The sequence below is a fragment of the Gossypium hirsutum genome, chromosome D08 (assembly GCF_007990345.1).
Source record: "Gossypium hirsutum isolate 1008001.06 chromosome D08, Gossypium_hirsutum_v2.1, whole genome shotgun sequence".
Taxonomy (NCBI): Eukaryota; Viridiplantae; Streptophyta; class Magnoliopsida; order Malvales; family Malvaceae; genus Gossypium; species Gossypium hirsutum.
Genome location: NC_053444.1, coordinates 33,856,625 through 33,882,305, shown reverse-complemented (window position 1 = coordinate 33,882,305; position 25,681 = coordinate 33,856,625). Strand labels below are relative to the sequence as shown.

At 34.2% G+C, this 25,681-nt stretch overlaps 1 non-coding gene across 1 annotated transcript; it reads left to right on the top strand.

The window, feature by feature from the left end:
- The first annotated feature begins 10,711 nt into the window (after window positions 1-10,711).
- Window positions 10,712-10,818, top strand: LOC121220543 (small nucleolar RNA R71). Its single transcript, XR_005917756.1, has one exon. It is a non-coding gene; the product is annotated as a small nucleolar RNA R71 (small nucleolar RNA).
- Window positions 10,819-25,681: the final 14,863 nt, after the last annotated feature.

Here is a 25,681-nt window from a genome sequence, read left to right as displayed (position 1 = left end):
GGAAGGACCTTATGTGGTAAATAAGGCTTTTTCTGGAGGAACGTTAATTTTGACTGAGATGGATATAAAAAGACTGCCTAATCCAATGAATTCGGATTCAGTGAAGAAGTACTTCACCTAAAAAAAAGGAGAGTCCAAAGAGAAAACCCATGAAGGGCACTTTAAGACCAAAGGGGTTTTGAATTGAAAACCCGAAAAAAGGGCAATTCAAATTTTGATCAAATGTGGGGCATGGGGTAGTCTTGTCTTCCCCGAATTAGCAAGAAGGAAGGATGCTACATCTTAGGACATCAACAAAGTCTTCTAGGACTTCTAAACACGTATCAAGTTCAAAGGGTACTCAAAAAGTTTTGTGCAGAGAAGCTCAGGCTACGATATCTAGGGCACCTATTTTCATCTTATCCATTGTGATAATATTTTTAATCTTATCTTAGCAAATTTTACTATTTTGATTAATTTATTCATTTTGAGCTTAGCTCTTAACAAAATTTCATCTTGTCCATTATGATATTCTTTTTCAAGCATTTTTAATTGAAATAACGATTATTGGACTGGCAATATTCAAGCAGAGGGAGTTCTGCATATTACTCTGAAAGCTTCTAAATAATACGAGAACCTAAAACAAGACTATTGTTTAGAGCTAACCAAACCTGAGGGTTGGAAACATTTGAGAAAGAATAGTCTAAATTGTGACTATTTCTTTGGTTTTTTTATATCAAAGACACCAGCTGAACGAGAGGGCAGGGTAATGCATTAACAATAGAACCTTGATAAACAAAGAGCAATGACAACCTAAGCATTAAAGAGGGATCATTCTCGAAAATTGACATTTTGCATTCATGCATGCATATTTAGTTAGGATATTTTGATCCATTCTAATCATAACATCCTAATCACTAGGCATAAATAGGTCCATGAAATGAATTCTACAGGTCATGTTCCCTAGAGGACAGATCAAAAGAAACCAATGCTATCTCCCTGAAGTTGCAGTGGAGCAGATTAAAACCATAGATCTTAACTCTCTGAAGTTGCAGTGGAGCAGATCGCATCCAGTCTTATCTCCTTGAAGTTGTAGTGGAGCAGACAGAAGAAACCAATCTTATCTCCCTGAAGTTGCAGTGGAGCGGATTAAAACCACAGATCTTATCTCTCTAAAGTTGCAGTAGAGCAGATCGCATCCAGTCTTATCTCCCTGAAGTTGCAGTGGAGCAGACAGAAGAAACCAATCCTATCTCCCTGAAGTTGCAGTGGAGCGGATTAAAAACACAGATCTTATCTCTCTAAAGTTGCAGTAGAGCAGATCGCTTCCAGTCTTATCTCTCTGAAGTTGCAGTGGAGTAGACAGAAGAACCAATCCTATCTCCCTGAAGTTGTAGTGGAGCGGATTAAAAACACAGATCTTATCTCTCTGAAGTTGCAGTAGAGCAGATCGCATCCAGCTTATCTCCCCGAAGTTGCAGTGGAGCAGACAGTAGAAACCAATCCTATCTCCCTGAAGTTACAGTGGATCGGATTAAAGCCACAAATCTCATCCCCATGGAGTTGCAGCAGATTAGATTGAAGTCATATCCCTCTAAAGATGTCGTGAAGTGGATCAAAGTAATAAGACGTAGTGGACTAGAATGAAGCTACCTAAAGAAGAAAAGCACCAAAACGAGTCAAGATCCAGCGAGGCCAGGCAAAATTGGTAGTTTTTAAAGTCTTTGTTCTATTCCCGTTACACGACAATGAGCAAAGAGGGGCAGCTGTAGTAGACCAATTTAGCCCGGGGCCCAATAAGACCCCACACCTAAAATCAAAATAAATAAAATAGTCCAAAAAATACACCCATTTTACAATTGGCCCAAATAGCCCAAAAACCCAAACCTAACAGCCCAACTAAGCCTAAAAAAATTTTATCAAAATAAAAACCCTAGCCACATGCAGCCGTTGCCCTCCAGCCGTTCATCTATCACCAGCTGTCCCTGCGTCTGCCACCTGCAAGAGAAAGCCACACGCAACAACAGAAACAAAAATAACAAAACAAATCGCAAAACGATAGAAATAATCATTAAAGAGTTTGTAATTTGGCTATAATAGCCCTTATCTGCGACTTGTATTTTTTTTGGACGCACGTTAGAAATAAATAAAAAAAGAAAAAAGAAAACAAAGGTTGAGGCTTCATTTCTTTTTCCTTTCGATCTATTCATTTATTTATTTTATTCATTTATTCTGTACAAATCTATTCTAAAAGAAAACAATTAAAAAAGAAAAGGAAAAAGAGGTTAGAAAGAGACCTGTATCGTTCCGTGGCTTCGTTGACGGAGGTCCTATTGCCGTCATCAAAATCATGTCTAAAAGGGGTGCGAGGCTCTTCGTTCCCTCCAGTTGAAGCCTGACTTGCGTACGCCACTAAACAAGGGTCAAGAACCCCTTTTCTTTCGCCGTCGGCCATTGGCCACGATGGCGACGCGTTGGGAGGCTGGAGAACCTTAATAGACGGAGGAGGGTAAATTTTTTGAGAGAGTCTGAGAGACTCTATTTTTTTGTTTAAAATGAAAAATGAGATGTTTTTTGTGTGATTTTTTATATTTATATGGGATACATACGGTGCCGTTTTGGGCCTTAGTATCAATGGCCAAAACGACACTGTTTTCCGTTCGACCCGCGACCCGACCCAGTGATGCTGAGGATCCTCGTGTTTTGTTGGGAGCGACTAATTGCATGTTCAGCCCCTCCGCTTCTACTGTATATTGCAATCATGCATTTGTTTATTTTCCCTTTTGGCCCCAAAAATTTTCTGCATGTTTCATATTGGTCTGCGCTGAAATGATGCTTATTAGGATGGGGAATATTGCCAAGTTGGTCCCTCATGTCTTAAGCACGCTATATTTCAGCCCTGAACCACCCTTTTTTACTTATTTACGAATTTGGCCCCAAATTTTTAGCCCCATTACAATTTGATCCTCGGCCTATTAAACCTCATAATTTTTTATTTTTTATTTTTTCTATTTTCTTTTTTTAAAAAATCAGTTTTATTTAATATTTCATTTAATATTACTTACTTATTTATATTCAATTTTTGGTCAACTTACATTATTTATTATTTTATTTATTATTCACTTTTTATACAATGGCTTGTGTATTTTATTCTTGCCATTATTATTACAATCTCATTTCATTATTTATTTATTTACCATTTTTAATAATTTCAAAATTTAGATTCATTATTATGGTTATTGTTGTTGTTTTTATTATTATTGTAATATTGTCATTGGCATCATTGTTTTTATTCATGCATGTAAATATTGGGATTTGTTAGCATCAATGCTACATTTATTTTTTATGCATATTATTTCATTATTATTTCAAATGTATATTGCAATATCATTATTAGTCACATATGATCCTTTCAAAATTTTTAAACGATTTCTTTTAAATCATAATCTAATAAACTACACGTATATTATTCTTATAAATTCCACCGGCTTCACCCCCTATTCAAAAGAAACAAGAGTTTTAAAATAAGGCAATATTTTGCGTTTGGAAATTCGAGAAAGCGTGCCCTAACGTGCTGGGTTTCGATTTCTCGTTCAACCAAATAGCCAAATATCCTCTTAAAATTTCAAAGGAAGGTAATATTTTGCATTCAGAAATTCGAGGAAATGTACCCTAACGTGCTAGGTTTCGAGTTCTCATTCGACCAAATAGCTAAATATCCTTTTAATATTTCAAAGTAAGGCGATATTTTGCGTTTGGAAATTTGAGGAAACGTGCCCTAACGTGCTGGGCTTCGAGTTCTCGTTCAACCAAATAGCTAAATATCCTTTTAAAATTTCAAAGTAAAGCAATATTTTACGTTTGGAAATTCGAGAAAACGTGCCCTAACGTGCTGGGTTTCAATTTCTCGTTCGACCAAATAGCCAAATATCCATTTAAAATTTTGAAGTAAGGCAATATTTTGTGTTTAGAAATTCGAGGAAATGTGCCCTAACGTGCTGGGTTTTGAGTTCTCATTCGACAAAAAATCTAAATATCCTTTTAAAATTTCAAAGTAAGGCGATATTTTGCGTTTGGAAATTCGAGGAAACGTGCCCTAACGTGCTGGGTTTCGAGTTCTCGTTCGACCAAATAGCTAAATATCCTTTTAAAATTTCAAAGTAAAGTAATATTTTGCGTTTGAAAATTCGAGAAAACGTGCCCTAACATGTTGGGTTTCGATTTCTCGTTCGACCAAATATCCGAATATCCTTATAAATCTCAATCCATGTTATTCGAGTTTTTAAGAATCATATTTTTTAAAAAAAAAACTTTTCAAAGTTTCCAATCTTCGACACTAAATAAGCTAATTAATCAACTAGGTACCAATTTTGGGCGTTACGAGGGTGCTAATCCTTCCTCGTACGTAACCGACTCTCGGACCCTTTTTTTTTTTAATATCAATTATCAAAATCGTTGTTTTAATAAAATTAAATCGTTTATTAAAAACACCCACTTTTTGAGGTGACCCGATCACACTTTATCAAAAAGGATTGGTGGCAACTCCCATTTTCGTTTTCATTTTCAAAATCAAAGTTGACCCCGTTTTTGCAAAAAATGGTGTCAACAACTGTGTGAGATAAGCATCAAACTGTAGCAAACAAAATAAAACCATACCTTTGCTACTGGTTTTAAATATTCTCTTCGACAAGAATGGCTCCCATACTTTCTTATAATCCGTTGGGATCCCGGATTTGTGACAACATCAAGCACTTGTTCAAGAAAATCCCGATTGATATTGTTCATCATAGGGTAGTACTCATCTTCCTCAACATCAGGTAAATTAAACAAATCATTGATGGACTTAGAAGTAAGAGATACCTTTTTCTTTCGAACGATGACTTCAGTAGCATCTTGTGTAGTCAAACTAGCATAGAATTCTCGAACTAGTTCATCATCGGAAAGTGAACAAGCATTACAGAATTGTTCCCACTTGAGAGAATTGATTATCTTTCTAATCGGCACAGGGACAACCATTACATCATTGCTCTTCAGGTTAAAACCCTTTTCTGGCAACATAGGCTGATGCTTGAAAATTGAATCAAATCGCTCTATCACTTCTTCATCGATCAAAATCAAGTTTTCAGAAGTAGTTTTTAACGATCTAGTTCTTTTACGAGACATGGTATTTTCTCAAAAATTTGGCAAATTTTCTGCTTGCAGAGGTAAAAGAGAAATCAGCAAAAGAGGGTGGATCTTTCTTCGGCAAACCTTATGGCGGCGAAGGAGTTGCGGGGGCGACGACAACGTGCGGTAGCAATGGTAGTATGCGGCTGCGATAAAGGCTGTGTGCGGTAGCAACTTCGATGCTTCAGCAATTCTCTTGTGGCAGCACTAGGTAGTTTTGGCCAAAGAAAAGAAAAAGTGATAGAGATTTCTTTCGGGATTTGAGGCTAGCAACACAAAAAGAGAGATTTTAAGGAATTTTAGGGTGTAAGCAAATTACTTTGAGGGATATGAAAATTTAGTAAAATGGAGAGGGGTTTATATAGGGAAAATTTAGGGCAACATGTAGCAAAAATTTAGCTAAATTAAAGTTACTTGGGCAGCAAGTAATGGGTGTGACGACAAGGGTTAAATTTTTCCCTCCTTTTTGCTATCTTGGGCCTCAAACTCAGACGGTATCTCATTATAAAAAACTTATTAGTACTTAGGCCAAATTTGACCCCCTTTATTAACATAAAAATTTAAAATTTATCAAAATAACTGAAACGAGAAAAACATTTTAAAACCTAATTAGAAGATTTCTTCTTAACAAATTACAATAAATTAATTCCCAAGAAAGGTTGGAGGGGTCACAGCGGTCCCGCTTGAGTTCCAATCTCCTTAGACAATAAATTAAATGAACTTAATTAAGAAAACTAAATTCTAATTATTTATTTATTTACAAGACGTATTTATGAAAAATCAAGGGTCTGCTAATTTGATCGAAGATTCAACTCGCTCAACTTCACCATCCTAGTAGTGTTTGAGGCGTTGACCATTAACTTTAAACGTACCTCCGTAACTGTCGTACAATTCAATAGCTCCATAAGGATAAACTCGGTGGATGGTATAAGGTCCTTTCCATCGGGATTTCAGCTTCCCAGGATATAACTTCAGCCTTGAATTAAACAACAACACCTTCTAACCTTCTTTAAACTCGCGAGGTTGTATATGACTATCCTGCCATCTCTTCGATCTTTCTTTACACATTTTGGCATTCTCATAGGAAAACAACCTTAGCTCTTCCAACTCATTAAATTGTAATATCCTTCTCTCACCGGCTTGCTTAAAATCAAAATTTAACTGCTTCAAAGCCCAGAGAGCTTTATTCTCCAATTCTAATGGCAAAAACATTCCTTTCCAATAACTAACAGATAAGGAGTCATTCCTAATGGATTTTTGAATGCTGTTCAATAGGCCCATAATGCATCATCGAGCCTTCGAGACCAATCTTTTCTGTTAGGGCGTACTACCTTTTCAAGGATACCTTTGATTTCACGATTCACTATTTCAACTTGTTCATTAGATTGGGGTGATAGGCAGTAGCAATCTTGTGCTTCACATCATATTTGTCAAGCAACCACTTAAGCCATTTGTTCACAAAGTGAGAACCTTCGTCACTAATAATAGCTCTTGGTGTCCCAAATCATGTAAACAATTGCTTGTGTAGGAATCGCATGACTACCTTAGCATCATTTGTAGGGTATGCTTTAGCTTCAACCCACTTGGATACGTAGTCCACAGCAACTAAGATGTATGTGTTCCCATATGAAGAAGGAAATGAGCCTAAGAAGTCAATGCCCCATACGTCGAACAATTCAATCTTCAAAATGTGTGTCAAGGGCATCTCATTCCTCCTTGATATATTTCCAGTTCTTTGGCACTTATCATAGTTCTTCACATAAGCGTAAGCATATTTAAATAGTGTAGGCCAAAAGAAACCTGCTTCCAAAATCTTTGTTGCAGTACGTGAACCACCAAAGTGTCCCCCACTTGGAGATGAATGGCAATGATATAAGATCTCAGCAATCTCTCTTTTGACTACACACTTCGGATTATATTATCTGCACACTGTTTAAACAAAAACGGATCCTCCCAAAAATAATACCAATAATTATGAAGGAATTTCTTCCTTTGTTGGTATGTCATTTCTAGAGGAATTATTCCACATGCAAGATAATTGGGAAAATCAACAAACCACGGTATTTCAAGAATTTAAGAATTTGACTTACCTTAAATAAGTGCTCATCTAGGAAATTCTCGTTCATAGGCACACAAGACTGGGTTACCTTATCTTGCTCCAACCTCGACAAATGATTAGCTACTTGATTTTCGACACCTTTTCTGTCTTGGATCTCAAGGTCAAATTCTTGGAGTAAAAGTATCCAATGAATTAGCCTTGGTTTTGCATCTTTCTTCATGAGCAGTATTTAATGGTTACATGCTCAGTAAATATTGTAACTTTGGTACCTATAAGATATGAACGGAATTTTTCAAAAGCAAAAACTATAGAAAATAGTTCCTTTTTCAGTTACCGTATAACTGAGTAGGGCTCCCATCAAGGCTCTACTTGCATAGTAAATGGGGTGGAATATTTTATTTATTCTTTAACCCATACAGCTCCAACAACATAATCACTTGCATCGCACGTCAACTCAAAAGGTGAGTTCCAATCAGGTGTAACAATTATTGGGGTTGTAATTAACCAATTCTTTAGATCTTCAAAAGCTTCCAAACATGCTTTGTTGAAATTGAACACTGTATCTTTCTCTAACAACAAACACAGCGGATTAGAAATTTTCGAGAAGTCCTTGATAAACCTTCGGTAAAAACCGGCGTTAAACTTCTGACTCCTTTCACATTAATTGGGGCCGATAATCTTTCAATTACGTCCACATTTGCTTTGTCAACTTTAATTCCTTCCTTGAGATTTTGTGACCTAGGACAATTCTTTCGTTGACCATAAAATGGAATTTTTCCCAATTAAGGACAAGATTCGTCTCTTTGCATCTTTTCAGTACCTTAGCTAAATTACTCAAACAGATATCTTAAGTGTTACCAAAAATAGAAAAATCATCCATGAAAATCTCGACGAAATTTTTGACCATATCAGTAAATATAGCCATCATGCATCGTTGAAAAGTTGCAGGTGCATTGCATAAAACAAAAGGCATTCACCTAAAAGCAAATGTACCATACGAACAAGTAAAGGTTGTTTTATGTTAGTCCCTTGGGGTTAAAACTATTTGGTTATATCCCGAATAGCAATTTAAAGAACAATAGAATTCATTACCTGCCAGTCGATCTAACATCTGATTCATAAAAGGCAACGGAAAATGGTCCTTCCAAGTGGCTTTGTTCAGCTTTCTGTACGTAATACAGATTCTCCAACCGGTAATAGTTCTCGTTGGAATTAACTCGTTATGCTCATTTTCAATAATCGTGATTCCACCTTTCTTCGACACACACCGTACCGGACTTACCCATGAACTATCTAAAATAGGATAGATGGTTCCTGGATCTAACCATTTAATCATTTCCTTTCTGACAACTTCTTTCATAATAGGATTGAGCCTCCTTTGCCCATCAATCTAAGCTCTTTCACCTTCTTCTAAAATGATTTTATGCATGTAAAAAGAACGGCTTATACCTCGAATGTTAGCTATGTCCAACCAATTGCGTTCTTAAATTTCTTTAGAACAACAATTAGTTGCTCCTCTTAATCTTTTGTCAGTTCCGCTGAAATAATCATAGGCAAAGTAGAACAATCAATTTCAAATGGGAAAGAAGTACCTTTAGTTCGAGTTTAGGTGGTTCTTCAATCGACAACTTGGGTTGCACAAATTCTCTGACTTCCAACTCCAATGATTCAAACCGTGTGGATTGAATATAATTTCTCAGATTGGCTTTCATCAAAGCCATGTTTTCTTCACCTTCTTCATCCTCCAAAGGGTCAAGATCTAAAGTTTTCTCCAATGGATCTTTTTCAAAATTACTTTCTAAAGAAACCAAGGTTTCTATCTCTTCTATAATTGGAAATTTCATTGCTGGATCAGGAAATTTCATTGCTTTAAGAATGTTAAAGGTTACCTGATCATCTTGAACTCGCATGGTGAGTTCACCTTTTTGCACATCAATTAACGTCCTCCCCGTGGCTAAGAAAGGTCTCCCAAGGATAATTGGTACTTCCTTATCTGCTTCAAAATCTAAAATAATGAAATCAGTAAGAAAAATAAATTTATCGACTCTTACCAAAACATCCTCGATCTTTCCTTAGGGATATGCTAAAGATTGATCCGCTAGCTGAAGTATCACAGCTGTAGGTCTTACTTCACTTTTTCTTAACATCTTGAAAATAGACTTAGGCATTAAGTTGATACTCGCTCCTAAGTCACACAATGCTTTCCCACAGTAAAATTCACCAATGTTACAGGGTATAGCAAAGCTTCCTGAGTCTTTCAATTTCGGTCGTAGTTTGTTTTGCAGGAACGCACTGCACTCCTTTGTCAAAGCAACAGTTTCATACTCACTCAGTCGTTTTTTGTTTGACAGTATATCCTTCATAAACTTCACATAATTCAACATTTTTTCTAAAGCATCCACCAACGGAATATTGATGTGTAACTACTTCAAAACATCAAAAAACTTCTTGAATTGCACCTCATGTTTCTGCTTGTGTTGCTGCAATATTTATAGATATGGAGGTGATGGAACCTTTGGTTGAACCGGACAACTTTTTTGAGTAGGTAAATCTGCATCCAAAGAAGATGTTAAAATATCTGAATTCACTAAGTCAGGGTTTACCTTGTCAGGCTTTGTAGATTCTGATTACTTTGGTGTAGGAACTTCAACAGCTAGTTGATTCTTCTCAACAGGCTTATCTTCGACATCAATCAATCGGGGTTCTAGAAATTTACCACTTCGTAATGCCACTACCTTGATATGTTCTTTACCAAATTTCTTGGATTCTCAGTATCGCTCGGTAAGGTTCCTTTCGGTTTATTGTGAAGCTCCGTAGCTAACTGACCCATTTGGTTTTCCAAATTTTCAGTGTTGCTGCTTGGCTTTGGATCAAAGCGCATTCTTTGCCATGTGCGCTTTCAACAAGTTCTCCAAATTGTTTGATGCCTCAGCTTGAGGTGGCTTTGGAGCTTGCTGATTAAACCCTTAAGATTGGTTGGGTCTTTGCTGTAATAAGTTATTGTTCGATCCATTTTCTTGGTTTCTCCAAGAAAAGTTAGGATGATTATGCCATGAAGGATTGTAGAAGTTGGATTGGGGTTCTTGTCCACTCCTATTTTGATATTGGTTCCCTACATAGTACACTAACTTGGGATTGCATGGACAATTGTCAAAAGAATGACCTTCCCCACAATACACACAGGAAACTACTTCAAACGGACTTGGTGGCTTAGCTACAAAATTATTTCTACTATTAGCGGTTAATTGTTTTAACATAGAGGAAATAGATGATACTTGAGCCGATAACGAAGTGAGAGAGTCAACTTCATGAACTCCAGCTACTCGTCTTCCTAAAGCTGTTTGATTTGTTGGCCATTGATAGTTATTACTCGCGATCCTCTCAATGATCTCATAAGCCTCATTATAAGATTTAGACAAAATTGCACCATTTGAGGAAGCATCTACCATCAATCTTGTATGTGCATTGATACCATTATAGAATGTCTCCAACTGGATACAATGAGGAATCCCATGATGAAGAAACTTACTAAGTAACTCCTTGAATCGCTCCTAAGCCTCATACAAAGACACGTCATCCAATTGCTGGAAAGTTGTGATCTCGTTCCTCAAATTAGCGTTTTTGCTAGGCAGGAAATACTTTACCATAAATCTCTCTACTAATTCTTGCCATGTAGATATAGAACTTGGTGGCAATGAATTGAGCCATGCTCGTGCTCGATCTCACAACGAGTACAGAAACAACTTCAACCTCAGTGCATCTTCAGTTACACCGGCTATCTTGAATGAATCACTCACCTCCATAAACAATTGAAGGTGGAGATGTGGATCTTCCATGGGCATACCACTAAATTCGCCCACTGTTTGTAGCACTTGAAAAATCACTGGTTTCAATTCAAACTGATTGCCTCAATATCTGGCCTTCTAATTCCTGGGTTTAACTCGCTAAAAAGTGGCACAGCATATTGTCTAATGCATCAATCCCTATCATCGTCAATGAGGATGGGATTTCGTACATAATCGGCTTCATTACCTTGGTCTTGATTTTGATTTCCAAGGTCCATCTTGACTTGTCTTTGATCTGTTCGTGCACGTCTTCTTCGTCTAAAAGTTCACTCAATTTTAGGGTGTATAGGGAGTAAATCAATAATTTGATCTATGCTCATAAAAACCTAAGAAGAAAATCACAAAAATTAAAAACAATAAGTTAATAATGTTAGAAATAAATCAAATTGACAGTAAATAATTTCACGAAAAAAATGACTATGGCAACAGTTGACAATCCCCGGCAACGGCGCCAAAAACTTGTAACACTCGGATTTGTGCAAGTGTACTTTGTCGTTATGAAGTAATAAGTAAGTATCGAGTTATCGTCTCCACAGGGATTGTATTTGTGCTAAGTCACTTAATTTGTAAAATTGTATTAACAATTTGAAAAATAAAAACAAAATATAGTTGAGAAGTGGTATAAACTAGATGCAATGATCCGTAATGTAAATTATCCTAATATGCAGACTATATAAATGAAATAGATTTTAGCAAAATTTAACATAATTTTCAACAATTATAACATAAATAAACTAGGACAATTACTTTAATTAAACTTAATTTATTATCATCATGCTTAATAATATTCGAAAAAACATTCAATGGCAACTCGATCTTTCATGAGTTTGGAAACCAAATTAGGTCCTTTCGGAATCCTTTACTTAGTAAATACGCATTTTACTGATCCTTATTTACTAAGGGTTTCTTAGCATTCATGTGAGGTAACAAGGACGTGTTAGGTTTGAAACAATTTAATCACACAAATCTAAAAACTATCTAGATAATAGAGGCTGGTTAGGGTTGTTATGCAACCTACAATTTAATCGGGTTAGGATCTAAATTGAGCATGCACATTCAATTATGCGTCCATTAGCCGTCGTTTGGTTAGATCGCTCAACTAATTCAGGTGCATTTCAATCACGTATGAACAAAATACAGACCTGATTTTAATTGAAAACATGATCGATTGAGGCACAAACATTAAAGCATGAATCAAATAAATATTATTTAATCAAAATAATCATCCTAGCTTAAATAAAATTAGGTTATCATTTTTGTAAACAAGAACGTAGAACTCATAGAAAACATCTTTAAATTAAATTAAAGAAAAGAAAGATTAAACCCAATTCAGAGTGGCTATCACCCAAAGACTCTGACTAACGAGGCTTGTTCGCTTCTTTGCGTTGCTCATTTGCTAATGGCTCTTCAAGGTGGTCGACCAAGGGCTCTTTAAGAGACTAATTTACTAAAATCCTTATGCAAGGATGATGATAGGCGTGAGAGCTAAGAGAGTTGAGAGAGAGGATGAGAGGGATGAGAGGGATGAGAGATGATGGATGAGGGATGATTGAAAAAGTGAGAAATAAGCTCTTATTTATAGGTGAGGCAAGGGAGCTAGTTTGCTAAAAATGGGAGTGTCCATCCTTCGAAAACTCCTCCAAGAATGGCCGGCCATGAATTGAGGAAATGTGGCTGATTTTTCCTTGATTTTTGGTCAATTTGAATGCCACAACAACTTAGGGCTAAGACTCGGTCTCTAACAAATCTTCAGGTAAATCTCTAATTTCTTCAACTCTTCAAGGGCGTTGTATAATTAAACCAAAAAATTATTTATAATTAGCCATGTGCAGTCGAAAATTGGGTTGACTTGGTCCCCACTCTGGACGGTTTTGTAATTAGAAGAAAACTCTCAGACCTGTCAAAAATAGCAGATAGTTCAGAGGACCAAATGAATTTTAACCACTTTAATTAATCAATTTACTTTATTAATTAAACCAAATTTTATTAATCAAATATTTAAAATGAATTATTAAAATATAACATTATATTTTATTATTTAATTTAATCATGTATGGCCCACTTCATAGCTTAAAAATATAATATGCTTAAATTAATATACAATAAGCCATTTTATGCATGAAAACTATATAATAAAACATAAAATAACATTTTAATAATTTCTATGTCCTAATTTCATATTTTCACATATTTCATTAATTTATTAAACAATTACTTGGTTTTAACAACAATTTTAAGTAAAAAGGTGATGAATTATATAGGAAAAATCCTATATATTTTTTCGTTTACAATTACTCAATTGTCACAAAACATACTTACCTAGATTTCATTCACACTCCTGACAATTTCACACTCTCTAATACCTACTTTCACATGCATACATACCACGCGTCATTTTATTCATGCAGCACATCATATACCTCATTTGTAAACATGCAGAAATTTTAAGATACTTCACATACACATACACATACACATACACTCACCAGTTATCTAAGAAGACATCAACATATGAATAACCAATGTCAATTCACATACTTGAGTCAGGATAAAGACTCACCTGAAACCTACCTTTACTTCAGCTTGGTGCTCTTGTTCTGATAGTCTTACCAGAATTGGTAGTAGAAATTGCTTAAATGATCATGGAACTCCGATTAAAACTCCATTTGCAGACAATTTATGAACATATCAATTTCATGCGACCCCATGCAAGGCCTCTCACTCATTCTCTACTATTCTTATGCTTTATAACATCCCCTTTCTTAGTTCCCAATCCTAAAGAAAAAGAGATTGTTTTGGTTTAGGAAGAAGAACAAAAACGTAGAGGAGAAGGACAGAAAAACCATCTAAAATGTTCCCTTACTACTATACATACTCAGTTCCACTTCAGCGGATCTTGACAAGTGTCAAATGCATACTGAAATTGTCTCTTAAATGCCCTAACAAACCAAGAAAAATATAAAAGGAAATCTAAAGGTAGATACTGTTTGACTAGTTGAGTTTATTCAGTTGACTCTTAACCAATCTTGTTGTAGGACCCACTTGCACAGTCTTTAAGTAAACCGAGCATGCTCTACCCCTGGCAGTAACTCATATGTGGTGTGGACTTAAAAACACTTTAATCCCCTACAACTTTCTCATATATTTAGTAGGCGCTTCTTACTCAGCTAAAACTTTGAGGCGTACTCTTCGCTTGTCGTACTCTTTCTTCAATTAAAGAATACCTCAAGATGAAATCTTTAGATACACACACGAGCAATTAATTTATGAGCCAAACCAGTTACCCAAAATTCTATGAAATTGTAGACTGCTACCATAGTGCGCCAAAACAGGTAATAAGTATGCCTACTTGCCCTTTTTCTAGGTTCCTTCGATGTTGCGATGTGACAACTCTCCCCTCCTTTAAGATACTTTTCCCTTAAAATTTTACCAATTTAGGAATCCCCACCGAAAAGGATACATAGCCAACTCTCTGGATTAGGCTTATAATTTTGGTTGGTGGAGTGTCTAATATAGTCATAACAGACTTCTAACCTTAAAGTACACTTTGTAGATCTCAATTGGTGCGAATGGAAATAGTCAATCTCGATTGGGAGATTTTAAGCTCGTGGGTAAATATTGCCAAGTACTCCCATGTTTCCAAATGTGATATATGTTGGATTTGGTGCCCTTAGTGTAGTATTTTCGTATAAGTTGTAACACCCTTAACCTATATCCGTCACCAGAATAGGGTTACGGAGCATTACCAAAAACTTTAAACTTTAAACATTCGATTACAATCATTTATAAAACACAACATATTCCATTCAAACACATGCATAACGTCCCTTTTGCGAGCCCTCGAGGCCTTAAGAACAATTTAGAAACGTTTCAAGACTAAATCCAAAACATTTACAACTTCATGGAAAAAGATAAGAAAACTCATACTATAGGGGTCACACGGCTGTGATACGTGCCCGTGTCTTAGGCCATGTAGGTATTCGAAATAGGGACAATGACTGTGTCCCAGCCCGTGTCGGTGCACGTGTAACTCTCTGACTTGGGTTACATGGCCAAGCCAAACGCCCGTGTGCCAAGCCATGTCATTCTTGAAATGCAACCTTTAAAAACCTACAAGGGACATATGGTTGTGTCTTAGTCCGTGTGGACAAGAAATAGGCAAAATTCAAGCCATTTCTTCCACCCAAAACATAGTCACTTAAATAAGCCATATGCCCCTATTTTCAAACATCAAAAATGTGCCTAACACATGCATATTCAAACTAGATCATCATAGTATATAATCATACAACCAATATGCCTAAAAGGCACCTCAATCACAATAATCAAACATGGTTATACATTTGCTAAGTTTAACAACAAATCAACTAACATTTATAACTAATTTTATGCCAACATTTACCACAATGTTCACATACCAATATCATACTCAAAAACACCAATTTGACTATTCAACACCTATTATCACTAGCTTAGCAAACTTGACCATATGTCAACATATCCAAACACACCAAGCTAGCCATTTATTAACTCGATGTTCACTATCAATTTCTATACCTTAATGATCACATTCAAGCATATCAAAACAACATTTCATAGCATGCATTTTATATACCATTCCAACTCTCAACCTTTAAGCACAAACGTGCCAAAATATCAACCATTATAAATCCACATAAACATGCCAACATAACAACTAATGCATCATCCAAAATACCATAATTTTAGCCAATCAAACATAAAACACCTATACATGTGCATATTTAGCCATTTTTAGATTAACTTATTTCTACATCAAACATGCCCTAAAATGATCACTTTGTAAACATGCCAACAATTACCACTTTGGCCATAAAACCATGCATCAATTTGATCATATACAGACCAACCAACAAGGTATCAAAATAACATAAGTTTCACAAGTTCATAGTAACATTACATGCCATTATCATCTACTAAACAATAGACATATTCCACCTATACTGCCATTATAACCACAACTAAAGTATCAAATTCTAGCGATAAAATCAATGGATAGGGTGATAGATCTCTGACTAGCTTCCAACCTGATTGAGCTTTCGATAATCTATAAGGTAAAGGAAAAATAACTACATAAGCATTGAATGCTTAGTAAGCTTGTATAAACTTTAAGCATAAAATTCCATATTGACAATAAACTTATTAGAATAGACATAACCCTATGCCAATGCCAAAATTCATAAATCTATATGATCATTGACTCACAAATGAGCAAATTCATTAATGCCACATATATTTATAATTCATGACATGAAAGTATTTTATGGGACATAATGTATAACCAACACCCTTTCTATAAGATTAGATACCTGTCAATTTAGTTACTTTCCATTCCATTCCTACTGCTTATCATAAACCTAAACAAGATTACCAATTCCCGACTTATTGTATTTATCCTTGACTTAGGTAGATTCATCCATAGCATATGTAATTTGCTGACATTTAAATACATCATTTATCACATTAAACCTTTTATAAAATCATAATACATCCCAAATACGTACTTACCATTTCATTCTCTTTTCTTATCCGTTTCATATGCATAGTACAAGCAAAATTATAAACATTAATCATATCCACAAGCTTGGTATAAGCTTAAGCACATCAACAACACATGTTAGTTCATTTAGATATGATTCGTATGAATTTGACATGGATAACCATTATATTTGAGCATAATTCAATTGGATTTATGATCCATCTCATAACATATCATATTTTCCATGTATCACAATTTTAATGAGTTTCATGCATGCATATCTTAATTCATAGTAAACACTTACCATTTCATTTGCATAACACATAAGACATCAACATAGCATTAACCATAGTCACAAGTTAGTGATTAAACACATAACCTAGCTATATCATCACTTGGTAAGATATGGTACATAAACATAACATCACTTAAATCATACTTTTCATAATCAGGAATGTTCTTACTTTGATCATTGATACATCATACCTTTCTATAATTTTCATAATGTAATCAATCTGAACTCTTACCGGCTCATCCCTTTTCATGCCCGTTGAACCACTTATAAGATATCGGATACACGGCAAGCTCAAACAAATTTTTCTGACATATAGTCGTTCCTCTTATGAGTTGTAAAATGGGCCAGTTCACACAAGCTGTCAGTCGAAATGTAACCTACACGATGCTGCTCATATAAGCTGTCGAGTATCCGCAACTAATGTCGATCCTTAACCATCAGTAGGACATTTTAGACCAGCACTCAAAACATGGTTACCTGGGTTTGCTCACACAAGTTGTTGGTCAAAACGTAGCTACATAGTGCTGCTCACACAAGCTGTCAAGTATCCGCAACACATGCCAGAACTCGGCCACCATTAAAACGTTTAAGACCAACACCCAAAACACGGTAACCCTAATGGCATGTCATTTGTATCCTATATATTCCTAAGGTTCAAATAGGCCTCAGTATTCGTCTGACGTCGTTAAATTTTCATCGTTTCTTTATTCGATAAATTGTATAATTAACATATATATTGATTCATCTTCAGTGAAATCCTATAATAACATTGAATTTAATCAAAATTATACATAGTACAGTTCATATGAACTTACCTGGCTAAATTGCAGAAATACCAAAGTTTAGGGGTATTTCGGTAATTTTTCATTTTCCTCTATTCTCCACCCGATCTTGATCTAAATTAATAATTTCATTCAATTTATCAATTTAGGCAGTAAAAAATTTATTTGATACAATTTGGTATTTTTTACATTTTTACAAAATTACCCTTAAAGTTTTACTTTTATTCAATTTAGTCCCTCAGCCCAAAACATGCAAATTAACAATTTTTAATGCCAAATTCTAATAGTCGAATACTTATGGTACCCATATCAGCTCATAGTTGTATAAATTTTACATAAGTCCTCGTACTTTTACTATTTTAACAATTTAGTCCCTAATCAAAAAATTCATCAAAAATACTTAATAAAATACTTTTAAATACCAAAAAATATTTCAAATTCACCATTTAACATAAAAAATCACTAGATTCATCAATGACAACATTCACAATCTTTAACAGTTTCAAAATTAGAGGTACGAGCTACCTGGACTTAGTTGTAACGATCTCAAAAACATAAATTTTATTGAAAACAAGGCTAAAACGGACTTACATGCATCATCACAAAGTAAGCTGAAGCTTCAAGGTCTTCCATGGAGTTTTTATCCGTTCAAAATCAGTAAAAAGACATGAAGATGATGATAAACATTTTCGTTTTATTCTATTTTAATTTAATATACCAAATTGCCATTTTAACCTTAGTTAATAAATAAATAAAACACCAATTTCATGCCCATAATTGTCAACTAACTCCTTGAATGCTCTAATTACCATTTAAGTCCCTTTCCCTTTATTCAATTAACCATTTAATCACTCAAGTCAAATAGTGATTAAATTTTACATCTTTTACGATTTTGTCATTTTTAATTAATTATCTATCAAATGTTAAAATTTTTCAACGAAACTTTAATACCAACTTAATGACACTCTATAAATATTTATAAAAATATTTACGGCTCGGTTTATGTAAATGAGGTCTCAATACCTCATTTTCTAAAACCGTTTGACCTTAGGGTCATACCACTCGAACTTAACAAATCGCTTCAATAACGTAAATTATCAAATCAAAAATCTTTTTAAAGCCATATTTGACTCGAAATATTAAATAATAATATTTACAAACATACTCGCCATATTTGGTCGTCCTGAAACCACTATTTTTGACACCATTACAAAATAGACTGTTACAACTCTTCCCCCTTATGAAAATTTCGTCCTTGAAAATTTTCACCTGATAAAAGTCACCACATCAGAACTTGCATCTCAATTCAAAACTCACATTAGAACTTGATGCTATGTCGAAACTTCACGGAACTACTATAATGTTCTTTTGTCATAACTTATCGTTAGTAGTATAACTACCGCGAAATTTCTAGTGATCATCTGATGAAACATAATCGAGAAACCCGTATTATCAAATTCTGACTGATGATTCTGACATGTTTGCATTTGTAAGTTTCAACTAATATTTATTCACCTTTGAAGAAAAGCATCAAACAATATCATCAAACTCAAGCGCGAAAGCTTTAACAATCGAGACGACTTTAACCTATAAAGAAATTTCCCGATTACAACTGATCTGGTAGATATATTTTTGTATCATCTCTTCTAGAATATGAATCCCTCATTCTGACTGTCCGTCAATATATCCGTGAATGCACAAAATTTATTTTAGAATCGAGAAATAAGCTTGAATATAATCAACTTATCTACCTTTTCAAATGAATAACCTGTTTCTGAATAACATAATTGAGTCGATCTATCAATCGAATAATAAAATTTAAGAATAGGTCTTTCTCCTTGTTGTCAAGAAAATCCAGATATATCGTCTATCATAATTCCTTCAAAATACCAATCAAAGATCTCTACAAATTGCATGGACTCAAACGAAACATAACATCCCTTTTTAACTCGTTGACATAAATCAAGATTGCCAGAAGAATGAGAACCAATATACAAGTTGAGCTCGATGAGCTTGATCTTCCACTGCATACATTTTTTCCGATGCCTACCCCTTCACGAAAGCTAAAAAGGGGATATAATAAAGCTATTTCACTTATGAACATCAAAGCTTTGTACCATACCAGAGCGATAACCATCAGATATATTAAAACCATAGTGCTATAATAAGACCGACATTTCAACTGTATAGATAAAATAATACCTTAACATCAATAGTAAACTCCTATATAGAAGGGAAAAACTAAAGGTAGTCCCAATAACAACCCATGCAGTAACACAAACTCTATAATCTATGATCTATATCACCAAGTTCCCATGATCGAACTAGGGTTTATAATTGTAATAATGTAATTACCTCCGGCCAATGAATATCTTTTACAAATGAACTATGTTTGATGGACAAGATTAAACCATAAGAATGATAAGAAAATTAAGATAATGAAATTCAAGATTTGAAACTCTACTCAATTCCCAAGAATACAACCTATATTGAATGATAAATTGATCGATAATCCCTTAGAGAAAATCCATAAGAAGAATACCGCTCATATGCACTGGAATCAGTTGTGACAGAGACAACATAATTTGCATATATATAAAGCAGAGCAACAACCAATAGAAATAGAATAATATCATCATATGAGTTTTATCATCGAATTTTCCACCAAGCATAATGGACTACAATGCGAAAGAAAGATAGAGTAATGTCGATCATATATCAACCAGCCTTACAATACTTTCGTCTAATATTATGCTTAGTAAGCTTTCTCATATGATAAGAATCACATCTGAAGATGAACAATTGCATAAGTTTTTGAATATAAAATAACATATAGAATACCTCGAAAAGACCGTCATAAGATATTCGAATATAACCACTGCATTCAAATATCTTTGCGATTCAAACATTATTCCACTTACTACTTCAGTCATCAATTGTCCCACATTATCCCATTTCACTAAAGAAATCAATTAAGAAAAATTTTTGGTTAATCCGTTCTTTAGATGCCATACCTGAATAAGTCGATTATTCCTGAATAACTTCTTCTTTATCAACAATGTTACGTATCTCGAATGATCTTCAGAAAAATCTAATATCTCTTCTAGAATTTTCTTTACTTGCTAACCCTTTCTCGGCTCAGACCGTATTATTATTCATTTAGCCATTGAACTCTTCGGCTTCATATTTGTGGGCTTAATCAACATAAATCTTGTTAATTCCTTTATATAAGGTTTTTTGGGTGAGGGGGTGAAGGTCGTAAAGCCTTTAAATTTGACTTCCACGTATATATACACATAACATAACATTCATCATTAACATAATCTTATGAACTTTTATTCATATCTTTATGAGTTTCGATTCATCATAAGACTCTTTTTACTTATGCACATGAATATCGCTACTAGCATTATCGGAATTAGCTCAATTGGAAAGCATCTCTGTCTAAAAATCAAACAAATCTCATCAGAGTCAGAGGATATCACACTATCAAAGGTTAATAATGGCATTTATTTCTAGACTTTATACATGCTATGTTCAGTTCAAGAACTGACTAAATTGTAGCTCTAATACCACTAAATATAGCACCCCTAACTCGTATCTGTCATCGAAATAGGGTTACAGAGTATTACCAAAAAATTTTAACTTTAAACATTCAATTACAACAATTTATAAAACAAATCATATTCCTTTCAAACAATCACATAACGTCCCTTTTTTTAGCCCTCGAGGCCTTAAAAACACTTTAGAAACGTTTCGGGACAAATCGAAATCATTTAAAAATTTAGAGCAAAAGATAGTAAAATTCATACTACAGATGTCACACGGCCGTATTGCCAGGCCTTGTGACTCACACGACTAAGATCCACACCCATATATCAGCTTGTGTAGGTATTCGAAATAGAGACACGCAGCCATGTCCCAGCCCATGTCTGTGCCCGTGTAACTCTCTCACTTGAGTCACATGGCCAAGCCACATGCCCGTGTACCAGGCCATGTCATTCTCAAAATGCAACCTTTAAAAACCTATGAGGGGACACACGACCATGTTGCATCACCGTGTGCCACACACGGCTAAGACACACGCCAATGTCTTAGGCCGTGTGGACAAGAAATAGGCAAAATTGAAGCCATTTCTTTCACCCAAAACATAGTCACTTAAACAAGCCATATGCACCTATTTTCATACATCCAAAATATACCTAATACATGCATATTCAAGCTAGATCATCATAGTATATAATCATACAACCAATATGCCCAAAAGGCACCTCAATCACAACAATCAAACATGGTTATACATTTGCTAAGTTTAACCACAAATCAACTAACATTTATAACTAATTTTATGCCAACATTTACAACAATGTTCACATACCAATATCATACTCAAAAACACAAAATTGACTATTCAACACCTATCATCACTACCTTAGAAAACTTGACCATATGTCAACACATCAAAACACACCAAGCTAGCCATTTATTAACTCGATGTTCACTATCAATTTCTATACCTCAATGATCACATTCAAGCATATCAAAACAACATTTCATAGCATGCATTTTATATACCATTCAAAATCTCAACCTTTAAGCACCAAATGCCAAAATATCAACCATTATAAATCAATATAGACATGCCAACATAACAACTAATGCATCATCCAAAATACCATAATTACAAGCCAATCATAATGGCTATATCATCAAACACTAAACGCTTATATGTGTGTATATTTAACCATATTTTTATTAACTTGTTTCTATATCAAACATGCCCTAAAATGATCATTTTGCAAACATGCCAACTCTTACCACCTTGGCCATAAAACCATGCAGCAATTTGATCATATATCCACCAACCAACAAGGTATCAAAATAACATAAGTTTCACAAGTTCATAGTAAAATTACATGCCATTATCATCAACTAAACAATATACATATTCCACCTATACATTCCTTTATAAACACGACTAAAGTATCAAAATCTACTGATAAAATCGATGGATAATGTGATGGATTTTTGACTAGCTTCTAACCCGATCCAGCCTCTAATAATCCGTAAGGTAAAGGAAAAATAACTACGTAAGCATTGAATGCTTAGTAAGCTCGTACAAACTTTGAGAAGAAAATTCCATATCGAAAATAAACTCATTAGAATACATATAACCCTATGCCAATGCCAAAATTCATAAATCTATATGATCATCGACTTATAAATGAGTAAATTCATTAATGCCATATATTTATAATTCATAACATGAAAGGATTTTATGGGACAAAATGTATACCCATCACCCTTTCTATAAGATTATACACCTTTCAATTTAGTTACTTTCCATTCCGTTCCCAATGCTTATCATAAGCCTAAACAACATTACCAATTCCCGACTTAGTGTATTTATCCTTAACGTAGGTAGTTTCTTCCATAGCATATGTAATTTGCTCACATTTAAATACACCATTTATAACATTAAACCTTTTATAAAATTATAATACATCTCAAATACGTACTTACCATTTCATTCTCTTTTTTTACACGTTTTATATGCATAGTACAAGCACAATTATAAACATTAATCATATACACAAGCTTGGCATAAGCCTAAGCACATCAAAAATAGATGTTGGTTCATTTAGATATGATTCGTATGAATTTGACATGGATAACCATTATACTTGAGACTAATTCAATTGGATTTATTATCCATCTCATAACATATCATATTTTCCATGTATCACAATTTTAATGAGTTTCATGCATGCATATCTTGATTCATAGTAAACACTTACCATTTCATTTGCATAACACATAAGACATCAACATAGCATTAACCATAGTCACAAGTTAGTGATTAAACACATAACCTAGCTATATCATCACTTGGTAAGATATGGCACATAAACATAACATCACTTAAATCATACTTTTCATAATCATGAATGTTCTTATTTTGATCATTGATACATCATACATTTCTATAATTGTCATAATGTAATCAATTGGAGCTCTTACTAGCTCATCCCTTTTCATGCCTGTTGAACCACTTAGAATAATACCAGATACACAGAAAGCTCACCCAAAGTGTCGTAACATATAGTCGTTTATCTCAGGAGCTATAAAATGGGCCAGCTCACACAAGCTATCGGTCAGAATGTAAGCTACATGATGCTACTCAGAAAAGCTATTGAGTATCCGCAACTAATGTCAGACCTCAACCATCGGTAGGACATTCTAGACCAGCACCCGAAACATGGTAACTCGGGTCTGCTCACACAAGTTTTCGGTCAAAACGTAGCTACACGGTGCTGCTTACACAAGCTGTCGAGTATCCGTAACACATGCCGAAACTCAGCCACCAGTAGAACGTTTAGGACCAACACCCAAAACACAGTAGCCCTAATGGCATGTCATTTGTATCCTATATATTTCTAAGGTTCAAACAAGGCTCAAAAGTCGTCATACGTCGTTGAATTTTCATCTTTTCTTTATTCAATAAATTATATAATTAATATATATATATTGATTCATCTTCATTAAATTTATATAATAACATTCAATTTAATCAACATTATACATAGTACAGTTCATATGAACTTAGCTGGCTAAATTGCAAAAATACCAAAGTTTAAAGGCATTTTGGTAATTTTCCATTTTCCTAGATTCTCCACCCAATCTTGATCTAAATTAATAATTTGATTGAATTTATCAATTTAGACAGTAAAAAAATGTATTTCATACAATTTGGTTATTTTTGACATTTTTATAAAATTGCCCTTAAAGTTTTACTTTTATTCAATTTAGTCCTTAATCCCAAAACATGCAAATTAACCATTTTTAATGCCAAATTATAATATCTGTATATTCATGGTAACCATATCCGCCCATATTTGTATTAATTTCACATCAAATCCTTGTAGTTTTACTATTTTAAAATTTTAGTCCCTAAGTAGAAAATTCATCAAAAATCACTTAATAAAATACTTTTAAATACCAACCAATATTTCAAATTCATCATTTAACATGAAAAATCACTAGATTCATCAATGGAAACATTCACAATCTTTAACAGTTTCAAAATCGAAGGTACGTGCTAGCTGGACCTAGTTGTAACGATCTCAAAAACATAAAAATTATTGAAAACGGGGCTAAAACGGACTTACATTCATCATCACAAAGTAAGCTAAAGCTTCAAGGTATTCCATGGAGTTTTTTTCCATTCAAAATCAGTGAAGAAGACACTAAGATGAGGATAAACATTTTGGTTTTATTTTATTTTAATTTAATATACCAAATTACCATTTTAACCTTGGTTAATCAATAAATAAAACACCAATTTTATCCCCATAATTTTCCACTAAATCCTTGAATGCTCTAATTACAATTTAGGTCCCTTTTCCTCTATTCAATTAACCATGTAATCACTCAAGTCAAATAGTGATTAAATTTTACATCTTTTACGATTTAGTCCTTTTTAATTAATTAACTATCGGAACATTAAAATTTTTCAACGAAACTTTAATACCACCTTAATGACACTCTTTAAATATTTATAAAAATATTTATGGCTCAGTTTATAGAAATAAGGTCCTGAGATCTCATTTTCTAAAACCACTTGACTTTAAGGTCATACCACTCGAACTTAATAAATCGCTTAAAAAACATAAATTATCAAATTAAAAACCTTTTTAAAATCATATTTGACTCATAAATATTAAATAATAATATTTACGGGCGTAGTTGTCGAATGTGGTGGCCCCGAAACCACTATTTTTGACACCATTAAAAAATGGGTTGTTACATAAGTACACTTGTAATATTTTTGAACAGATTGATTAATAAAATTATTCATAAATTAAATTAATATACTTTGTATTATTTTCCTCACATGGTTTTTGCATGGAAAGCAAAATTGAACCAATTGTTACTCATTACGGTTTTTGCATGGAAAGCAAAATAGATCTAATTGTTGCTTATTGGTTGCCTAAATGTTTAACTAGTACTAAGCGGTATTACATGGTTGAATCGTAG